Source organism: Pinus tabuliformis, chromosome 5_1 (genome assembly GCF_031772625.1).
Source record: "Pinus tabuliformis cultivar Carrire ecotype Pingquan chromosome 5_1, CPIR1, whole genome shotgun sequence".
Taxonomy (NCBI): Eukaryota; Viridiplantae; Streptophyta; class Pinopsida; order Pinales; family Pinaceae; genus Pinus; species Pinus tabuliformis.
In genome coordinates this window covers 425,236,329-425,246,686 of record NC_142305.1, presented here as the reverse complement: position 1 = coordinate 425,246,686, position 10,358 = coordinate 425,236,329, and the positions used below count along the sequence as shown (strand labels likewise).

The following is a 10,358-nucleotide window of genomic DNA, read 5'->3' as shown; positions in this document are numbered from 1 at the left end:
TCATCATATACATACCTTCAATATCCTGCAAATATTTGCATCACTCCAATGCCTCTCATCAAGGGAATTAACCTTGTAGTCTCCATCTTCTCTCCAAATAGCTACAACCATAGAAAAGTGAACACAAATTTCTCAATGGTCTCAGTTTAAGCGCACACTTCAAGTCCATTGTGAGCTGCTTGTCATCATGAAAAAGTGTACTCTAAATTCTCTACGTTTTCAAATAACTATGGCATATTATTTTTTTCGGGTAATGCTAGCATATTCTGTAAAGCATACTGTGATTTATTTTCTTGCTATACAAAATTTCCCTTATAAAAGTATGGTCAATCTTCATTAATATCTTGTGCCAAACAACCTTGAGTTTCAGAAATTTGCTTAGAAGTTGCATACTAATTCAAGATTCAACAAAATTCAATACAATTTACTTTATCTCCTTTCTTGACAGAATTAGTTCATGGGATGCAATACAAGGAGAAGTGTCACATACCTTAACAATTGAAATTACCTTTGTCTATTTATCCACCAGTGCGTAGTTACCAACTTTGACACAACATATTTCAAATATTGAATCATTTGTTTGTTTCAAATGGAAATGCATGTCGTTCTAAATTTACAATAAATGTTTTAAGCGAAGGGGGAACTTGAATTTTGGTTTTTATTGCATTTATTTGAGGTCAAGAGCTATGTGATTCTGTAGATTGAAGGCATTAAAAGCATGAAAATTCAAACGACTCCTGCACTCTGAAAGTTCCGTGATCGTTTCTACTGGTTAAGGAAGGAGAGAGGAGTGTATGAGTATTTACCTAGAAGAAAGCCCATCTATGCCACGGTGGTGAAACTTCTCCTGCTCAATTGAAAGTGAAAAATGGGACTCTTAGAGGGTTTTGGAGGTACATACAAAAGGGCGCCAAATATCAGTGAGAGTTGGGACCAAATTTATAGTCTTCAAAACAATATTAAATTCATTAATAATTTCGGTAATTAAGTTTTAATGCATTTATGAGTTTTCTTCACCATTGTGTTAAAAAATGCGGAGTTAGTGAAGCCAATAAGCCTTCAAACAATAGTGTCTGCTAAATTTTTGGAGAACTGAGGTCAATAATTCAGCCTCAAATGAGATTATCTGCTGATTCCCACATACATTGATTAAAAAAACCATTACAAACAACAACCAATTCTCAAGGTCATTCATTTTGACACTCAGACCACTGAGCGTGTAATTGCTCAACGGATGACAGTGTAAATTGTGTCTATGGTGGTCAAAGCAAGCCAAATTTACAACAAGGACAACAATTGCTAGTACAGACCACTATAAACTACTTCCTCGCATAATTTGAGACTTGTAGAGCTTTATTGTCGAGTTCACCTGCCTAGCTAACTTGGATCTCGCTTCCCGAATTGCAAATCTCCCATTAAATTCAAATCAAATTCAATTCATGTATTTTAATTTCAAGAGAAGAGGACACATAGATCGAGTAGGTGTTAAAGTATGTAAGAAGCAAGATAACAAATCAATTGTTTTTAACTTCTGTATTGGACTCTCTGTGGACTGAAACAAACAAGCTTTGCTCAATTTTTCTCTATGATATGTTTAGAGCGACATAACTATGCATCAGAAACCCTCATATTGTGCATGCCTCAAAAGAAGACCATAGACAATACGCAAAAATCCAAAAAAAAAAACATGTCCATACTCACAAGATCCGAATGAAACCCTAGCTCTAGCAAACCAGAGCGGGTGATGCAAAACGTCTCTATGACAGACAAAGCAGGCAAAATTGAAAACAAGAACCAATAATTCCTAGTCCGGGCCACTGTAAACCACCTCCTCGCATAATTCAAGAATCTTAGAGCTTCATTGTTAAGTCTACAAAAGCAAAAAATTGAATGAGTTTAGAAACAACTACCTATGAATCGAAACTTGAACACACTGCAAAATTGGAACTTGAATTAGAAGCAACTCAAAGTTTCACTAAATTACATCATATCTGACAACACTATGAGGTTATCCAAAGGTATAGAACATACCAGAACAACCCTTGAGCGCACCAGTAATGTTGTGATAATCCAGGGTGTTTGCATAGATCTGCAATCCATCTCCATGCAATTTTCTGAGAGACTCAACTGCCCCTGTCACCATTCAAAATCATCAATGAAGAATGGAAACATACTTTAAGTTCAAAGAAAATGAAATGTAAACACCTTTAGCTCAATTTCAAAGTTTCTGGGAATTAAAAATAGGGATGGAATGGCGCAACTTCCCTATTTTTATTTTTAGGGGTTTAAAAAAAAACATTTGGCATTTGATTCTGTTGAGTTCCACAGGTAGAATAGCATTTAAGATTTGAGGAATACCAATGTCAAAAGAAACTACTATGCTTGGAATTCCCTCATCCCTTGGCAGACATCCATACCCAACTTCTTCACCGCCACCACTTTCCACTTTCCAAGATGAATTTTCCACAGTGACCTAGAGGTATGCAGAGGAGGTGTCATGTTGTGACCAAATTTCCGACCTTACCAATGCGTGTGACCTTGTCCTTTTCTCTGAAAGGCTTGTTTCAGTTTGCACTTCAGTTTGCACCTTACTAGTGCTCGCGACCCTAGCCTTTTCTCTGACAGGCCTGTTTGGGTTTCGCTGCAGATTTCGGTGCTTGAAAATGGGATGAAGATGAATACGACGAAGAGAGTAAATTTGCAAAGTTGTTGTGATGGCATGCTAAATGCAGCAGGCACATATGAACCCTTTCGACTTTCGAGATCAGTTATCATTGTGGTGATCTGTAATAACCTTCCACCCCAACATTCTCCACTGCCTATAATCATCCAAAGGCAAAAAATATTCTAATCTATCTAACATATAGAATTGAAGGTCTACTAAGTGACATGGTGGCAGCTAGGGGAGTTGTTTTCAAAGGGAAATGCCTTACGACGTAATTATGATAGGTGTGTCTATTTTTTAATAAGTTTTTTGATATTTTAATTTAATTAATAATAATTATTAGGTGGATGGTAGGGATTTAACCTCCACATCATATTTTAGAATATTCTTAGTAGCATTCAAAGATTGAGATTTATTTTAAAAGTAGTTATGTCTTTTCTACCTTTTTAATTAAAATAAAATGCCATATGAACAATTGTCATATGAAGCGAGTTAAGATTTTTTGGGCATATGACATTGATAAGCCATGGTATTAGCCCATGATATTGTACCGAAACCTACTTATAGGTTAATAATCTCCACGGTAAAATGGAAATGGATGTCCATGGTTAAGAATCTTGTTACATGCTTTTTAAATATATATACGTCTAATTCATATAGCAATTTTTTTTAGAAATGATGATCATAATAATAATAATTTAAAATAAAGTTATAATTTAGTTTAGTTTTTTTTTTTTTTAAATATTGGTAATGTGAGATGTATTATGAAGTGTTTTGATGCTTATTATGGAGTGATCCCTAGTATTGTTTATCAGTAATATAATTTATATAGTAATACTAGTTAATAAAATTAATACTATTTAACTACAAACTTGAGATTTTCTTTGTACAAATATTATATTGTAATTACTTATCTAATTAAACAATTTATAGTAGTTTTAGGTACTTTTATTCAATTTTGTAGAGATTTGAGATTTCATGGTATTTGTGAATTATTGAGAAAGTGAATATATTTGTATGAATATTTTCATTTTATTTTTAAAAGTTCTTCAATTCTATTTTCAATAATAAATATTTTGCTGGCTAATTTTCCCTACAACATCTTAAAAATTAAGATTTGATAATGACATAAAATAGTATTCAATAATGGTCATGGTCTCCTTATTTTATAACAAATTTTACAATTTTTATATACTTCAATGTTATGAAAAATAAGAGATTTAATTAGCTTTAAGATATCAATTATCCATTTAATTAATGTAGATAATTTTTCAAAAAACCAAAGGCGTTGGAGATCCAACTTCCACGTGGCTAAGTCGAATTACTAAAGAGAAAAGTCAAGTAAAAAATAACCGTTGGTGAAGTCAACTAGAGCTTAGAAGGTCTAACTATTCGTTGGGGACTCGGTGGATGAATTAGTTAAGCAATGGACCATGAGCAAAGGGAATCTTGAACTAAATTGAGGAAATTTGTCCAAGTTGACTCCCTAGTGGGTGAATTGAAAATCATATTGTAATATTTTATGTATTAATTTACCAAATCTCCAATTTGTGGACGATTAATATATATTTTATTGAGGAACACTCAAACTAATTGTTAGCTAGCCATTCTAATATTTTCTATAAAGGTTAGACTCTCGTCATTTGTGAATCTTTGTTGTTCACTTGAGATAAGTATTATCTAACCATCCTAGATCCATCTCAACTCTGGATCTATCTAGTGCCGAGAGGGATCAACTCTCTGTTCACTCTAAAAGAGGTTTGCACCTTAAGAGATTTGATCCCTCTCGATGCTTGGTAAATCCATAGTTAAGATGGATCTAGGCTAGTTTATATATATATATATATATATATATATATATATATATATATATATACATATATCTATATAGAAGCGAGTAGGTTTTTTCTATTAATTCGACTTGGTTTGAAAGCTAGAACCTTTTACATTTGCTACAAGATCATCATCAACTCAGTTCAGATGTGACAAAAAAGACTTGATATTTTGATACTTTGTTTACATATTGCTACTTTGAGCTGACATTTCTTATATATCCTCCAAGAGACTCCTAAAACAACTATAGACTTTCATAGCATGAATTAAAACTAAAAACAAATCTAGCATTCACTATGTAACCCAGGAATAAGGCTGAATTTGATTCCATCGTCTTCTTGCCTTGGTTTAAAAGAAGTAGAAGCCACTTCTGCATTTGCCTCCTCAATTGTCATTGTCTTCTAATCTGGAACCACACCCACAATTTCCACATTCTTTTCTTCATTCCCACCAGATGTTGTTGCACCTTGCAAAGGTGCCACTAGATCAAGATTGAGGTTTAGGAGGTCTTATGCTAATTTCAATATGTCCACCTTAGTATGCAATAGACCAATTTTCTTATTTAAAAGAGTGAATTGAGCTGGAACTTCTGAATTCCTCATTTCCCCTTGATAGGTCAACAAGGACATGATGAATTATGTAGTTGTCGTCAGATAATCCAATTGACGATTGAATTCGTTTTTCTCGAAACTAGACAACCACTCCATTTGAATACCGATACAACTAAATTCCCTCCATTCATAGATTTTGAATGAACAAGCTTGAAATCTTGATGAAACAATTAAATGCAACCTCGCCTTATAACTATACATACCTTCCCTCCCCAGGCCATTGATTTTCTCACCATCATCAATACGACAGATAGCCATGTACATTTTCTGAATCAGGTGTTCAATATTTGAGTTAATGTCTCTACAACTTATGTCCCACTCCATTAAATTTGGGTACCCCAAATGAGTTTGCAGCTTCTTGTGTATGAAAATAAAATCTCTCTGCATCCATCCAAATTTATTAAGGGAATGAGCCATCATCTATCTGTCCCTTACCATAGCTATGATCACATGGTTTATCTAGGTGTACACTAGGATCCAACACTCGATAGAAATGGGTGTCGCCAAAATGAAGGGGAGAGGGATTGCAGGACCAATATACCAAGTTTTGATCTGACATTAGGCTGATGTATATTCATCCTAATAATTATTTATTTAATGCTATTTAATACTTGCGATACCCCTAACATTTGGATTATAATTGGGATTTTCATGGTACAAATTTAAATCCAAATTTTATTTCATCTTGATCCATCATGTCTTGTTCTAAGGAAACTCCCATGTTTGCTAATGCATCTACCTTTGAGTTGAGATGTCTCTTGATGTGGTAGAACTTGACAATCTCAACTTTGCCATTTGCAAACTTATTCTATGTATAATTAAGGATTGATTAAGTGTAGGATTCTCTTTAAGCTTACACCCCTGTTGGATAACTATCATCGAGTCTCCAAACGCCATTAATTGCCTAATATTTTTTGATATTGCCAGTTTTAATCCTTGCCAAAAAGCTAGAAATTTGGCTTGGTTATTAGTTGAAATCCCCAAACCCCATTAATATTGAATCTCTATTTATTCATTGGGGTGAAAAAGAACACCTCTCGCTCCTGCCTCCCCTAATGAATTATAGTTATAATTATTAATTATTTTATTTTATTTTATATTTTTATTTTTATGTAATTTGACTAAGTCAAAATGTTTTAATTAATAATCATGATTATTAATTATTTAATTTGATTTTAATTTTATGTAATTTGACCAAGTCAAAATGTTTACATAACATAATAGGACAAGACATTACAACATCTCTTCCATACTGGGCTGGAGAGAGTGCCTCTCGACGCAATAAAAAGAGCTCACCTATTCTGCAAATGTTTGTACTCTTGTATAATATTGTAGTGGATTTTGTTAATGTTATTTCCATTGAGTATTATTTTAATCTCATTTCATCTTGCTAAAAATTAAATTTATCCTAAGACAAATGTTCTCTACCATTGAGGAGAAAATACGCTATGTGGAAGCAAGCAACTAGGGTTCCCCACTTGTTTGTTTTGGTTTTGCAGGTAAAGTAGTATGAGGGTTTAAACTATTCGAAAGGGGGCTTTACTATCTCAAGGAATGGTATTTTGCGGCACATAGAGAACAAAGGTTGGAGACGTCACAAAAATAAAGTTGTTCCTATGGAGGATTGAAAGTTGTAGTGTCAATTAAGCTAAAGTGGGGGCAATTTCCGAAAGCACCAAGCCCACTCCCTAGACAAGAACGTCTGACCATAGTGACTTAGAGGGGCATATACTTCACACCAACAAAGGTTGAGACCCCAAGGAATGGATAAAAATTCCAACAACCAAACATTCCAAAATTTTCTATTTTTATTTTTATTTTCCGCATTTATAATATGATTCTACTTCTTGGTTTTTACTATCATATCAATTTACAACAAACTATTTATTGGGGAGAATTAAATAAATTATTAGATCTAACCCTCACTTCGATAAAAGTTCCTATTTCTCACATTTTACACTTATATCTAACCTTTTGACTGCATATTACCAAGGTAAGAGGGCTCTATGCCTGTTGGACCTAATTTTTCAGCCACTAGAAACAAGTTCTACATGTGTACATATAAGTATCTTACGCTAGACATTGTGACTTTTCAACTCTATATTAGTTCATAAACACAATTTTTACGTTAGAGTTGGATTACTTTTATATTTCTATTATTTAAATCATAAAATAAATTTCTGGAGAATTTATTGGTTAATAAATATAACCCAAAAACATGAAAATCAATTTCTATCTTTTTTAGTCTAAATTTAGTAGAAAGGAGGCTTCAAAGCCTCTATAATCACCCTCTGATCATTTCGCACTCAAGGGTAACTCATAGACGTGTTTATAACACAATGGATTAACTAATTGAATAAATAGGTTACTATAATTTCTTTCTTTCTTTCTTTCTTTATATATATATATATATATATATATATATATATATATATATATATATATATATATATATATATATATATATTTTTAATGCAGGTTTTTACAGGTTATACAAGAAAACTAGTTATTTTCACTTGTAAGGCTTCTCATGAAGACTCATGGTGTTATGCGAGCCTACAATTGTAAGGGTGATCACCAACATATGGGCCAATCCAACTTGCGTCAAGGTGCACCTATGTCATTCCACATGGTTAGTTTCTATAGAGTTTGTAGGTGACCTTAGCCTTGGTGCAATATTACTCATGGCAACTCTCACAACATAACAGTCTCTTGTGACAAATTTCACATTTCCTCAGGTAGTTCACACTTTCTAATGCACAATGGTCCAAGTGGTAGAAAGGAAATTCAGTCTCATATTATAGAGAATGATGAGAGGATTTCATGCCATGTGTATTTTTCTCGATTTGAGCATTTGGTGGCTAGTTACAACCTGATCAAAATTAGTCAATAGTACAAGAAAAGCTTCCAGAGGAATTTTCATGCAGGGTGTTGGATTGTTTGTGACATGCATGACATCAAAATTGTTCTACTTAATGAGATAAACAAAACTGAAATTTTAGATTTTGCAAATCCTCAAAAACATTAGAGATCATTCACTTGGACATGATGATGTCCCTAGATAAGTTTCTAGGAGGCTTAACATGGGCAAAATTTTATATATAATATGTTAAATCTGGTCTATATAACAAGAGGAGAAAAACTCATGGATTTATTTGTCCAAATTCCCAATGGCATTAGAGATCCAACAGGGCATGATGATGTGGTTGGTAGGCGATGTCGTGGCAATGTTGGGAAAGATATGAATATTTCAAGAAATACCCAGTTTAGATCCAGACCGATTTCAACATACCTAGGTGCTGAAATTGTTAAAAACTCAACGGTGTTGGAGATCCATCTTCCATGTGGCTAAATCAAATTACCAAAGGGAAAATTTAAGTTAAAAATAGTCATTGGTTAAGTTAACTAGCCTTTGGAGACCCAGGGGACCAATTAGTTGAGCAATGGACCATGATCAAAAGGAATTTTGAACTAAATTGTGGAATTTTTTTAAAGTCGACCCCTTAGTGAGTGAATTAAAATTTATAGTATAATATTTTATGAATTAATTTACTAAATCTCAAACATGTGGATTAGTAAATATTTTATTAAGGAAGATTCAAACTAGCTGTTATAATATTTTCTATGAAGACTAGGCACTCCTTATTTGTAAATTGTTGTTGTTCATTTGTTAGCACTCCGTAGTTGTCTCTAGGTTGAAAGGAGAAAATTAGAGGTAACCACAAACCTATTTGGGTTGAGAGATTGGTCTTCTCCAACCGGAGGGGGCTCCTTCAACTTATGAAAACTAAAGATTTCGACTATATGGCATACAAAGACCAGATTTGAAGGGTTTTTTTTTGAAATGTCTTGTTGGGAATTGGTGGAAATTCTAAGATATGGTGTAGGTGATCAATTTTTTTTATACCTATAATGCCTATGCATATACCCGGTCAGCACAAAGGTCTGCTCTTGATACACATTTTGGAACAAATAGAGAGTATGTAGTATAGTGGGAAAAACTGACACAACAAACTCTTAACCATGTAGGAAAACAATGAGAAACTGATTCAACATATACTCATGAGACAATATTTAAGAGAAACATATGATGAATATGGAGGCAACATGCTCCATTTGAAACTGAAACACAAGAACACAATGAACGCTAGAGTAAATTTAATTGAATTCTAGAATTACTGAGTTCTACCTCCAATTTCAAAGAAGAATTTCAACATAAAGGCAGATACGAAAACACAGATCCAAAATGTTATACCACAGTATCCTTTGCAATGATTAATGGGAAAAACTGTGCATTTGAGCCTTTCTTTCATTAAAATAAAATCACTAATCTACACCAGAGTTTGAAAATCGATACCATACTGTCCAACCTTCTTTCATTCCAGTTTACAATCTTAAATAAACATATGAAAAAATACCAAAATATGTCCGGATGTAGTGCACCCTTGATCCATGAAATGGATCAAACCAAACTAAAAGAGGAAAATTGATGTTCTTTACAATCCCTTTTCTTAAATAAAAAAAATAACAAAAAACATTGTGTTCATTATCACCTTATCCTATTACAAAGCATCTATACCTATAACAATTATCCATATCCTCGAATAATTTCTTTATGGAAAAAAAATTAAAAACAATGAACTACCATGTTTTCCTCCCAAAGGTGACACCTGGATCATGAATGGTTGTTTGATCTGGATCCAAAATTAGTAGAACCTCATTCCACTTTTTCTATGACAATTGGCACCCTCCAAAAACTCGTGAAGACCTGTGTGCAGCAATTGTGCAACATCTGTGTAGCGCCTGTACAACGGGCCAATGTTTTGGGTATATCTCAAAAACAGTAATACCCGTGTAAAAACTAAAGGAGGTTATTGTAGATGAAAATTTTGTGAAGATAAATCTCTCTGAGTTTCTCCAAATTCTTCCCCAGTTTCCCAGAAAATGCTCTGCAAAACAATGGCTTAAAACAAGAAATTTACGAATTACAAAAAATGAGCTTTGAAGATGTATTTGAAACTCTCTATTTGTTACACTTGTGCAAAAACTGGACGAGGTTTTTATTATGTGGCCTGTTCTTGAGAAAAAATCTTTTAGTTTCCAAAAAATTTCTTCCATGTGGTCGGAAACCATTCTGCAAAATGGTGATAAAAACAGAGTATTTGTGCAACACTTGGGAAGAGAAAATAGGGCTTGCGCAACAGATCCCACAATGAGTGTGACCTGGTTTCTTGCCAACTGCTAATTGG

The 10,358-nt window shown here is 33.5% G+C and overlaps 1 long non-coding RNA gene across 1 annotated transcript; it reads right to left on the bottom strand.

Moving 5' to 3' along the window:
- Window positions 1-13: 13 nt before the first annotated feature.
- Window positions 14-2,835, bottom strand: LOC149165305 (uncharacterized). Its single transcript, XR_016260747.1, has 3 exons — window positions 2,359-2,835; window positions 2,032-2,133; window positions 14-101 (listed from the first exon to the last, which is right to left on the bottom strand). It is a non-coding gene; the product is annotated as an uncharacterized LOC149165305 (long non-coding RNA).
- Window positions 2,836-10,358: the final 7,523 nt, after the last annotated feature.